Here is a 12939-nt window from a genome sequence, read left to right as displayed (position 1 = left end):
AGTGACATTACTTCCCAAACTATTTTTTTTTTTTTTAATAGCAACCAATTCTTGCAGGGTCTGATATTGTTTGACAAAAATACGCAGGGGTGTTCCTCGCCTTGCAGCCAAAAACCAAAACAAAACAATTATAATAACTCTCAGCGAGCAGGCTGGAATTTTTGTGCAATGCCAACTGGGTGTGACACCTGCGGGAGAAAAAAACAGAACGTGTTCAGTAATTGCCAAGTTGACAGCGTACGCTGGAAATAAAAAAAATAAAAAATAAAAAAAAATGCCCGCACAATACAGTGATCTAGTCAAACAAGAAAATTGTTACTCTCGCTTAGAGCAGTGAGTGTGCATCAGTTTGTTCATTCTGTGTCGTCCTCGGCTCACCTCCTGCATGGGGTTCCCCAGGGATCCGTTTTAGGGCTTCTCCTCTTTGCTCTCACTCTCCTCCATATTCCTTCCACTGTTTTACAGACGACAGTCAGCTATTTGTTCCTCTTAAAGGGGAACTGCACTTTTTGGCGGAATTTGCCTGTATCATTCCCAATCCCTTCATAAGACAACAACATGCTTGTTTTTTTTTTTGTATGCATTGTATGTATCGTAAAATATGGCAAATAGGGCTGCAACTAACGACTATTTTGACAGTCGACTAATCATCGACTAACTTGATTAGTCGGACAATAAAGCGCACACCTATTTAATGACTCTAATTTTTCCACAGCTTAAGTCATTTTAGGCAAGGGCTTACGAACAACAAAGATGACTAATTCATTCCTAAACATTTATTCATACTGTAACTGTGCTGCTCATTCACTTGTTACAAAATGTTGTCAATTTAAAAGAAAGGAAAGGCAAAGTGCTAAATAAAAACAATTAACCCGGTTTATATGTTTTGCGCTTAAAAAGCTTCTCTATGACTTTAGCTCCGGACTTCCTCTGTTTGTTTTGATATTGTCATTACTGCCACAAGTGGTGGAAAAGTGTATTACAACAGAGTACTGCTGCGGCCCATACGGACCACAGCGTAGAACCAGATATTTTTTGGTGGCCCACCAATAAGAAACACCTTGAAGGCTGGTACATATTTGCCTTAATTCTAATTCCATCCATCCATCTATCCATCCATCCATCTCCTTCCGCTTATCCGAGGTCGGGTCGCGGGGGCAGCAGCCTAAGCAGGGAAGCCCAGACTTCCCTCTCCCCAGCCACTTCTACGAGCTCTTCCCGGGGGATCCCGAGGCGTTCCCAGGCCAGCCGGGAGACATAGTCTTCCCAACATGTCCTGGGTCTTCCCCGTGGCCCCCTACCGGTCGGACGTGCCCTAAACACCTCCCTAGGGAGGCGTTCGGGTGGCATCCTGACCAGATGCCCGAACCATCTCATCTGGCTACTCTCGATGTGGAGGAGCAGTGGCTTTACTTTGAGTTCCCCCCGGATACAGAGTTTCTCACCCTATCTCTAAGGGAGAGCCCCGCCACCCGGCGGAGGAAACTCATTTTGGCCGCCTGTACCCGTGATCTTGTCCTTTCGGTCATAACCCAAAGCTCATGACCATAGGTGAGGATGGGAACGTAGATCGATCGGTAAATTGAGAGCTTTGCCTTCCGGCTCAGCTCCTTCTTCACTACAACGGATCGATACAGCGTCCGCATTACTGAAGACGCTGCACCGATCCGCCTGTCGATCTCACGATCTAATTCTAATTACATTTACATTATTTTCTTTCGAATATAAATGAAAAAAAGGGAACTTTTCCTCGAGGGGAACTTGTAGCGGTTGATTTAAGGACATAATTCACCACACCTGTTTACTTGACTTTGTCCTCATTATTCACTGCCTTTGTTGTTGTTCTTCTTGTTTACATTCATATATGCAGTTAAGAGTGAGTAATTTGGCGCGGCCCCTTTAAGTGGCCGTCAGGAGATTCACCCAAAGGTGGGGGTTCGTTGTGCCAGCCATTTTTGAGTGTGTGTGACGTAAGCGTTCATTCATTCTGGTTTTGGAGGAATAAACGACGCACACGTTTTTGTGTGTCAAACGATACTTCAAGTTGTCTTGCTTTCACGCTACAAGCGCAACACTGGTGAACGGATTCAGTGAATATTATCGACCATGAAGGCAAATGCGGTTTCTCTAAAGCTGCCCGAGTTCTGGGAATCTTCCGCGACTGTATTAAAGTTAAAGTTAAAGTACCAATGATTGTCACACACACACTAGGTGTGGCGAAATTATTCTCTGCATTTGACCCAGCACCCTTGATCACCCCCTGGGAGGTGAGGGGAGCAGTGAGCAGCAGCGGTGGCCGTGCCCGGGAATCATTTTTGGTGATTTAACCCCCAATTCCAACCCTTGATGCTGAGTGCCAAGCAGGGAGGTAATGGGTCCCATTTTTAGAGTCTTTGGTATGACTCGGCCGGGGTTTGAACACACAATCTACTGATCTCAGGGCGGACACTCTAACCACTGGGCCACTGAGTAGGTTTGCCCAGGCCGAGGCACAGTTCGCCCTGCGTGGTATCACCGAGGACGACACTAAGTTTTATTATGTCGTGTCCTCCCCTCCTTTCGTTGCAGGGGCTTGGCGATTTGCAAGCCCTCTGAACTAATGGACAAAATGCTAGGCCTCTTAGGTGAGCACAGACCAGGATTCCTCTTCGTGCAGCTTTTTCCTCAGACTCCTACCTTCTCAGGTGCGGGCTGCTTTAGCCAACACCGCCATTTTGGACTGCCGTGAACTAGCTGCTGAAGCTGGTAAGTTATTTTTAGTAGAGATGATATCGGCCTGCCGATATTATCGGCCGATAAATGCTTTAGAATGTAATATCGGAAAATATCGGTATCGGTTTTTTTTATTAACGGTATCGTTTTTTTTTGTGTTTTTTTTTCATTAAATCAACATAAAAAACACAAGATACACTTACAATTAGTGCACCAACCCAAAAAACCTCCCTCTCCCATTTACACTCATTCACACTCATTCACACAAAAGGGTTGTTTCTTTCTGTTATTAATATTCTGGTTCCTACATTATATATCAATATATATCAATACAGTCTGCAAGGGATACAGTCCGTAAGCACACATGATTGTGCGTGCTGCTGGTCCACTAATAGTACTAACCTTTAACAGTTAATTTTACTCATTTTCATTAAATTACTAGTTTCTATGTACCGTATTTTTCGGACTATAAGTCGCAGTTTTTTTCATAGTTTGGCCGGGGGTGCGACTTATACTCAGGAGCGACTTATGTGTGAAATTATTAACACATTACCGTAAAATATCAAATAATATTATTTAGCTCATTCACGTAAGAGACTAGATGTATAAGATTTCATGGGATTTAGCAATTAGGAGTGTTTGGTAAACGTATAGCATGTTCTATATGTTATAGTTATTTGAATGACTCTTACCATAATATGTTACGTTAACATACCAAGCACGTTCTCAGTTGGTTATTTATGCCTCATATAACGTACACTTATTCATCCTGTTGTTCACTATTCTTTATTTATTTTAAATTGCCTTTCAAATGTCTATTCTTGGTGTTGGGTTTTATCAAATACATTTCCCCCCAAAAATGCGACTTATACTCCAGTGCGACTTATATATGTTTTTTCCCTTCTTTATTATGCATTTTCGGCAGGTGCGACTTATACTCCGGTGCGACTTATACTCCGAAAAATACGGTAACTGTTTTTATATTGTTTTACTTTCTTTTGTATTCAAGAAAATGTTTTTAATTTATTTATCTTTTTTTTTTTTTTTAAAAAGGACTTCATCTTCACCATACCTGGTTGTCCAAATTAGGCACAATAATGTGTTAATTCCACGACTGTATATATCGGTACCGGTTGATATCGGTATCGGTAATTAAGGGTTCGGTCAATATCGGATATTGGCAAAAATCCATTATCGGACATCCCTAATTTTTAGCCTCCCAACCGACCTATGTGGCTGCTTTCCTTCCGGCTGAGACAGAAAGACCCGGCAACCGGATTCTGGACTGTTTTTTCCACGCAAAGTTCGGGACCAAAGCCAGGCGGTGCAGTCCCCCCCACCCCCCCATGGAAGCGGCCAATGGCAGCCCTATCCGCACGTATTAAAGTGACGGTGCCGCTTATCGGTGCAGATTTTCTCTGTGCTTTGGGCCTCCTTGTCGATGTAAAAATAAGGCGCTTGGTGGATACGATTACGTTCTGCTCGTACAAGTGCAGTCTCAGCGCGACGGACTCCATCAGGCTTTCCGGCATGCTACCCACCGCGGACGTTTTTCTTCGCCTCCTCGCTGAGTTCCCCAACCTGGCGCAGTCCACGTTCCTAGCAACTTCCAAGATTCTTGCATCTCGCCTGGAAACCATTGTGTCCTCTATTGTTTCCACAGACCAACCTGGGTTTATCAGGGAAAGACAGTCCTTTCACAATGTCAGGCACCTTCTAAATATTTTATATTCCACTTCGACATCTTGCATCCCTCAAGTTATCATACGTATTATCATTGGGGACGGTGTGGTGCAGTTGGGAGAGTGGCCGTGCCAGCAACCTGAGGGTTCCTGGTTCAATCCCCACCTTCTACCAACCTCGTCACGTCCGTTGTGTCCTTGAGCAAGACACTTCACCCTTGCTCCTGATGGGTCGTGGTTAGGGCCTTGCATGGCAGCTCCCGCCATCAGTGTGTGATGAATGTGGAAATAGTGTCAAAGCGCTTTGAGTACCTTGAAGGTAGAAAAGCGCTATACAAGTATAACCCATTTATTTATCATCTCAATGGATGCAGAGAAGGCGTTCGATTGAGTGGAATGGTATTACCTTTTTTTTTATTTATTGACATCCAGCATCAGACATTCCTATCCATTACATCATATTCACATAAATCATATATCTATTGTCTGCCCTAAATGTCAAAATATTTTTGTTTATACCCCACCCATCCCACCCAACCCCCCCAAAAAAGAAAAAAACAACAAAAAACAACAAAGTAATATCTACAAATACATCAACTAAATAAACAAAGAAAAAAAAGAGAAAAATAAATGATAATACATTAATAATAATAATAGCAATCAAAAATAAAATATAAACAGATACATACATATATATATATATATATACCTACACATACACATAAATATATATATATATATATATATATATATATATATATATATATATATATATATATATATATATATATATATATATATATATATATATACATATATACATACAATTACCTATTTTTTACATTAGAAAAATGTGGCTTTGGTCATACATTTGTATCATGGGTCAAGATTCTGTATGCATCCCCTCTCGCGAGAGTCCGAACAAACAAAGACTGTTCAGAATATTTCTTTCTCTCTCGTGGAACTCGCCAGGGCTGCCCCACTGTCTCCCCTATTATTTGCAATTGCCATTGAACCCCTTGGCAGTGGCCATTAGGTCCAGGCAAATGCCTGGTATTTTGAGAGGAGGACAGGTGCCAGTGACGTGCAGTCAGGGGAGGCAGGTGAGGCATCATGGAAAGAAAAAAAATGTAAAAAGAAAAAAAAATAATTAAATTGCTATATGTATCCAGTGATTATACTATAAATTTATTTTCCATTCAACTTCACCATTTTTAGATTATTTTTATTCAAAATCGCTGAATTTTCACATTTGCCGTTCAAATACTGAGAAGAGACTTGCGGTGAGTCACCAGCCAGTTGTGCTTCACCATGGATTGCGCAATGACTCGGCTAACTGCTGGCCTGCTGTGCAGTGAGACCGTATTGCTATATGAATTATATTATACATTTCCATAGTTTAGTTAGCTGAGGTATATAATCTACAGTGTATTTTGTCAACAACTGTATGTGTGTAAAGTATTTCTTGTGCTGAGCAATCATAAAACGGCTGCGAAGACGCACTGGCTGAGGCTCGCAGTAATCCCGCCTCCTGGTGGTAGAGGGCGCTAGTGATCCCAGGGAGCATTTCTGCGACTACTCGGCTGCAGAAGAAGTGACAACAAGCAGCAACCGTTAGCGATCTTTTATTTTTTCCTCTCGCCTGGACTATTAACATGGAGGATTACATATCTAAAATAAAACAGTTTTCTAAATTGGACTTTCAATCGAAGCAGGAGGTAATAATCAAAGGAAGATCTCCATCCAGACAGAGAGACTTTTAAAACTGAAGAAAGATAAGGAAGACTTCTATAAACAAGTTATCGATGCTTTTGTTCAAAAGGAGCTGCGCATGGACTTCATTTATAAGTAAAGGTAAGACCATAATAAGGTTTTTTTTTATTAAATGTGCTTTTTTGTGTGCTACAGTTTGTATGTGTAAAGTTAAAGTTAAGTTAAAGTACCAATGATTGTCACACACACACTAGGTGTAATGAAATTTGTCCTCGGCAGTTGACCCATCCCCTTGCTCACCCCCTGGGAGGTGAGGGGAGCAGTGGGCAGCAGCTGCGCCGCGCCTGGGAATCATTTTTGGTGATTTAACCCCCAATTCCAAGCCTTGATGCTGAGTGCCAAGCAGGGAAGAATGCTGGTATGAGCTTTTAAACATAACCCGTTAACTGCTGCCAATCAAATGGTGAATAAGATACTCTTTAGGGTTCATATGTTTGTAAATCTGACTGTGATGAAGTCAGTGCCTCACCAGCCATCAACCTCACCGCACGTCACTGACAGGTGCATAAGCTGTCACTCTATGCGGATGACCTCTTATTGTTCAAGTCCGACCCTGGTAGATCCATTCCTCCACTGGTGACATTACTGGACAAGTTCGGGAAGTTATCAGGTTATAAGTTAAATATCCAAAAAAGTGAAGTTATGCCTGTCAATTCTGCAGCTACAAAATATGCCCTTTCGGACCTTACCTTCAAAGTCTCAATGGATAAGTTGGTATACTTAGGCATCTGCGTTACTAGAAAGTGCTCAGATTTATTAGGCCACGACTTTTTTTTACCACTTTTAAGCAGGATGAATGAGGATATTTTTTGCGTTGGTCTTTTCTTCCTTTGTCTCTTGCTGGAAGAATTAATTGCATCAAAATGTCGTCCTAAATGTACATCTTTCAATGCTTACCTATCATACTTGCCAACCCTCCCGGATTTTCCGGGAGACTCCCGAAATTCAGCGCCTCACCCGAAAACCTCCTGGGACAAATTTTCTCCCGAAAATCTCCCGAAATTCAGGCGTAGCTGGAGGCCACGCCCCCTCCAGCTCCATACGGACCTGAGTGACGTGTTGACAGCCTGTTCTCACGTCTGCTTTCCCACAATATAAACAGCATGCCTGCCCAATCACGTTATAACTGTAGAATGATCGAGGGCGAGTTCTTGGTTTCTTATGTGGGTTTATTGTTAGGCAGTTTCATTAACGTCCTCCCAGCGCGGTAACAACACACAACAACAGCAGTCAAGTTTTCGTCTACCGTAAAGCAGTTCGTCTGCCGTAAACAGCAATGTTGTGACACTTTTAAACAGGACAATACTGCCATCTACTGTACATGCATATGTGACCCACCCATAATGTGTCACATTTTTGTGTTGATTTATTTATTTTATTTTGTGGTTTGAATTCGTTTTTGGAGCTGTCATTACACATTTATCAGTATTCACATTGGTCAGTAGGGGGCAGTAGGGCGTTTCTTCCCAATTGAATGCTATCACCTGCAGACCGGAAGTGTCTTGTCATTCTGATGAGCGCGACCAGTCTGTGAACAATTGAAACGTCCTGTGTGCTTTTTCCTCCTGTATAACAGGTTAGTTTTGGTGAATCAACTCACTGAATAATATCCATGTGATCTTTATAAGTTTAAGTACACATTCTGATGGTGGAGCCTAACTCTAAAGTGTTTGTGAGTTGTAGTTTGTATTTGTGAATGAATCCAGTGCACAGCTGCAGTAATCAATACAAAATGGCGACGTGAGTACGCAATGTTTATATAGGAACTTCTGATCCTAATTCAGACTCCCAAATTAGAGCTCCCCTTTTCTTATTGATTTTATAATGTATATTTGTATAATGTGTGTGTTCTGAAATAGTGACAGAGAGTAGAACAAGGATGGACAATTCAACCCTTAACTCAACAATGAGTAGATGAGTGTTATGTGTGTGTATATGTGTAAATAAATGAACACTGAAATTCAAGTATTTTATTTATTTATATATATATATATATATATATATATATATATATATATATATATATATATATCGGAGGTCTCAAGGTTGGCAAGTATGTTACCTATATTTATCCCAAAAGACTTTTACCGTGATCTTAATTGCGCGATCTTAAAGTAATTTTGGAACAATTCGGAAAAACACTTTGCAGTCTCCCAGGGACTTAGGTGAGTTGTCTCTGCCAATTTTTTTATTTCACTATTGGGCTGTTAACATCCGTAGCATTCTACACGTGTGTATGGGTGTCAGGTGTGCAAAGTAAAGACGTGCAATCCATTTTGCGTCTCGGTCTTCATTAATATGCAGAATATACGCTGATCATCAGAACGGACACAATACTGGGAATTAAAAAAATGCAAATATTTTATCCAGCAAACACGCAATGTGATCCATCAAAACTCATCAGCGTTTTGCGAGCGCTATTTTTGCGTTTTATTCAGCACATTTGAAAAGGACGCGGGACGTGAAAGAGTAGTGCTCGACACAAGTCTATGCGTAAGTTTCAACATATTTAGACAGATCGTCTATTCAGCAACATCCTTTTAGAATTTCATAGTTGCTGGATGACTTACGGGGCTGGTTAAAACCAATTAAATTGATGTGTTTTGGTGTCATTTACTATCATTATTCCTATATGAGCACATATGTGCAGCCTCCCTCCCATGCACCTTCAATGGTTAAAAAATAAAATAAAATTGAAAAAAAAGGTGGTGTCAATGCACAGTCGTGGTCAAAAGTGTCAGGCTTGGTAAAAAGGATAGGACTCAGATGCAGAGTAGGGAACTTAGACAGGCTTTTATTTTGACAGCTTCCTTTCACCTCCAAAGTCAAGGAATACAAAATATGTTTTAACCAAAAATCTAATCGGCAAAAAATGTTCCAAAAAATAGGAACAACCGAAAATCACTCCGAACGGAGGAAAACACAAAAGCAAAGACAAACTATAATTGGCGCCGTATATGCTATAAAATGTATTAACAAAAAACACTCCAACAGGAGGAAGAAACAACAGCTATGAAAAATTCTACACTATCTAATCTAATAAAGTTGAACAAAAATTGTCACTCAAAAATTTGAGGAAACAATGAAAAATAACTGAAACTCACCACTTCGGCTGAATAAACTAAATAACAAAAAATCACTCTGCTGAGGAGGAAGAAAGGAAAACTCAAAATAGCAACGAAGGGATTCAGGATCAAGGAACATAAGCACAAGGCAAGGCATGGACATGGACATGGACATGGACACGGACATGAATCTAGAGAGCACGAATAAACGAGACAATCTGGCACAGAACAAAGGGAGGAGTGGGCTTATAAGACACATGAGGGTAATAGGGAACAGGTGGAAACTATCAGGGAACCGGGATGACGTCAGACTGATGACACAAAAGGAAGGGCAAGTGACCTGAAACGAGAGGAGAGTTACTTTTCAAACTAAAACATGCAAATCACAAGACAGAAAAAACCAAGACAAGACATCCCTCACCGCGGTGTGACAAAAAGTTTACATACACTTGTAGAGAACATAATGTCATGGCTGTTTTGAGTTTCCAATCATTTCTACAACTCTTATTTTTTTGTGATAGAGTGATTGGAGCACATATTTGTTGGTCACAAAAAACATTCATGAAGTTTGGTTCTTTTACGAATTTATTATGGGTCTACTGAAAATGTGACCAAATCTGGTCCATGTCAGAAAACCAACACATTTAGAATTTTTTTTTTTTTTTTTTTTTGTCATAAAAAAATACAATCATGTGTGCTTACGGACTGTATCCCTTGCAGACTGTATTGATATATCATGTAGGAACCAGAAATATTAATAACAGAAAGAAACAACCCTTTTGTGCGAATGAGTGTGAATGGGGGAGGGAGGTTTTTTGGGTTGGTGCACTAATTGTAAGTGTGTCTTGTGTTTTTTGTATGTTGATTTAATAAAAAAAAAATTAAAATTAAAAAAAATTAAAAAATTATTTTATTTATTTATTTCTTCTTGTGCGGCCCGGTACCAATCGGTGGTTGGGGACCACTGCCGTATATTACACGTAATAATCCTCATTTAAAAGCACCACTTTTCAATTGCACATGCAGTCTTAGCAGATCACACTCCAGAGGACACCTTATTTTATAGATTTCCCACAATGTTTAGCGCGAGGTATTTGGAGCTGAGTACATCAGGCACTAGATTGTTTTATTATGTGTGTAGTTTGTATTTCTTAAACAGCACTTAACAATACTGCTGCATGACACTTATTGTCTGCTGTTGAAGGAAAAAGCGAACGTTGTGATGCGTGTGAAATTAATAAATGAGCAAATTACGTAAATATTACATGTTGGTATGAATGCGCCTGTTACTACATTACATACACTATATTGCCAAAAGTATTTGGCCACCTGCCTTGACTCACATATGAACTTGAAGTGCCATCCCATTCCTAACCCAATACGGTTCAATATGATGTGGGTCCACCTTTTGCAGCTATTACAGCTTCAACTCTTCTGGGAAGGCTGTCCACAAGGTTGCGGAGTGTGTTTATAGGAATTTTCCACCATTCTTCCAAAAGAGCATAGGTGAGGTCACACACTGATGTTGGTCGAGAAGGCCTGGCTCTCAGTCTCCGTTCTAATTCATCCCAAAGGTGTTTTATCGGGTTCAGGTCAGGACTCTGTGCAGGCCAGTCAAGTTCATCCACACCAGACTCTGTCATCCATGTCTTTATGGACCTTGCTTTGTGCACTGGTGCACAGTCATGTTGGATGAAGAAGGGGTCCGCTCCAAACTGTTCCCACATACCAAAATATTTTGGTATCCTGGAGCATTCAAAGTTCATTTCACTGGAACTAAGGGACCAAGCCCAACTCTTGAAAAACAACCCCACACCATAATTCCTCCGCTGACCCCTCTCTGTCAGTTTACGTGGCCTACCACTTTGTGGCTGAGTTGCTTCACTTTTCTTGTAATGAAGCCGACAGTTGACTTTGGAATATTTAGGAGCGAGGAAATTTCACCACTGGATTAGTTGCACGACAGTTCCACGCTGGAAATCACTGAGAGCGGCCTATTCTTTCACAAATGTTTGTAGAAACAGTCTCCATGCCGAAGTGCTTGATTTTATACACCTGTGGCCAAGTGATTAGGACACCTGATTCTCGTCATTTGTATGGGTGGCCAAATGCTTTTGGCAATATAGTGTATAAAAAGATAAAAAAAAGATAAAAAGACAATGGAGGTGTTTGGATGTTTTTTAGAGCGCTGTAATTAGCTTCATTGTTAGCTGACTTTTGCTAACTTTTATTTATGATTTAGAATGCATAAAAAGAGACAAGGATTGTGAATGATAGGCAACATTTTGAAAAAGTGTATTTCCCCTTCAATGACAAAGGCTTGGATGGCACTTACCTTTTCACATTTGATTCAAAAAGAGCCAAAGTGATGTTTTTTGGTGGTGCCACCGCCCGTCTGTCTGTACTAGCAAACCTACAAACACAAATTTGGGAGTAAAAATACAGTCCAATTTGAAGCTAGACAGTCAGATGACAATAATCCACACCTGGTGCAAAACACTGCTGTGCGTCTTTTAATAGGCACTCCTAAATATGAGCACTTATCCCCCGTTTTAGCGTCTCTCCGCTACCTGCCCGTACATTTGATAGTTCATTTGAAAATCCCTAAATGGCCTCTTTGAGCTTCTGTGTTGTATTTGGTTTTAGTTGCATTTTTATTTTTTTTTGTATTCCATTTTATTGTGTGGTTATTATGTTTTGTGATTTTTAACCGTATATTTTTGCCTTTGTTAGTTTCTAGGCCTTTTATTATGCTTTTTATTATTTTTTTCTGTACAGCACTTGGGTCCAGTGCTCAGATTTAAAGGGCTCTACCAATATAGGGTCTTTGGATTAGTCTATGTCAGGGGTAGGGAACCTATGGCTCTCGAGCCAGATGTGGCTCTTTTGATGACTGCATCCGGCTCCCAGATAAATCTTAGCTGACATTGCTTAACACGATAAGTAATTAATAATTCCGCTGGTAATCAGTGTTAAAAATAACATTCAAAATATAAAACATTCTCATGCATTTTAATCCGCCCATCCATTTTATTTATTATTGGTTAGCTTCAGAGTAACAATGTTAATAAAAAGAATAAGAGACTTATTATAGTCTTATTTAAAAATGCATGCATTTATTTGTCTTCACACTGCAAAAACTGAAATCTAAGTAAGATTAAATATCTCAAATAAGGGTGATATTTGCTTATTTTCTGTCTTATAAAATAATTCTTCTCACTAAACAGATTTTATGTTAGAGTGTTTTACTTGTTTTAAGGGTTTTGGTCCTAAATGATCTCAGTAAGATATTACAGTTTGTTGCTGAGATTTTATGATTTATATTGAGTAAAACATGCTTGAAACTAGAATATCAAGTGTTGCAAAGCTGTGTCATCAACACTCACAAGTATAAAACTACTTTTTTTAAAGTAATAATTTCTTACTTCTAGCATGAAAAAAAAAAAATCATGACTTTGACACAATTGTGTCTCATAATTAAAACGGATGACAGCCAAATGGACTTTGCTGTTTTATTTTCAATGAAACAATAGAAAATACATACTCATATAGTAGTACAGTTGGCACAGTGCAGTAAACTGACAGTTAATATTTAAACATTTAACATGTGACATTTCAAACTATTTTGAACAGAAATAGTTCATGCACATTCAGGTAAATTCTTCAAAATTACAATAAAAAAAATTATATATGTATATATGCGCACT

Source organism: Nerophis lumbriciformis, linkage group LG25, assembly GCF_033978685.3.
Source record: "Nerophis lumbriciformis linkage group LG25, RoL_Nlum_v2.1, whole genome shotgun sequence".
Lineage (NCBI taxonomy): Eukaryota > Metazoa > Chordata > Actinopteri > Syngnathiformes > Syngnathidae > Nerophis > Nerophis lumbriciformis.
This window is presented reverse-complemented; position numbering follows the sequence as displayed.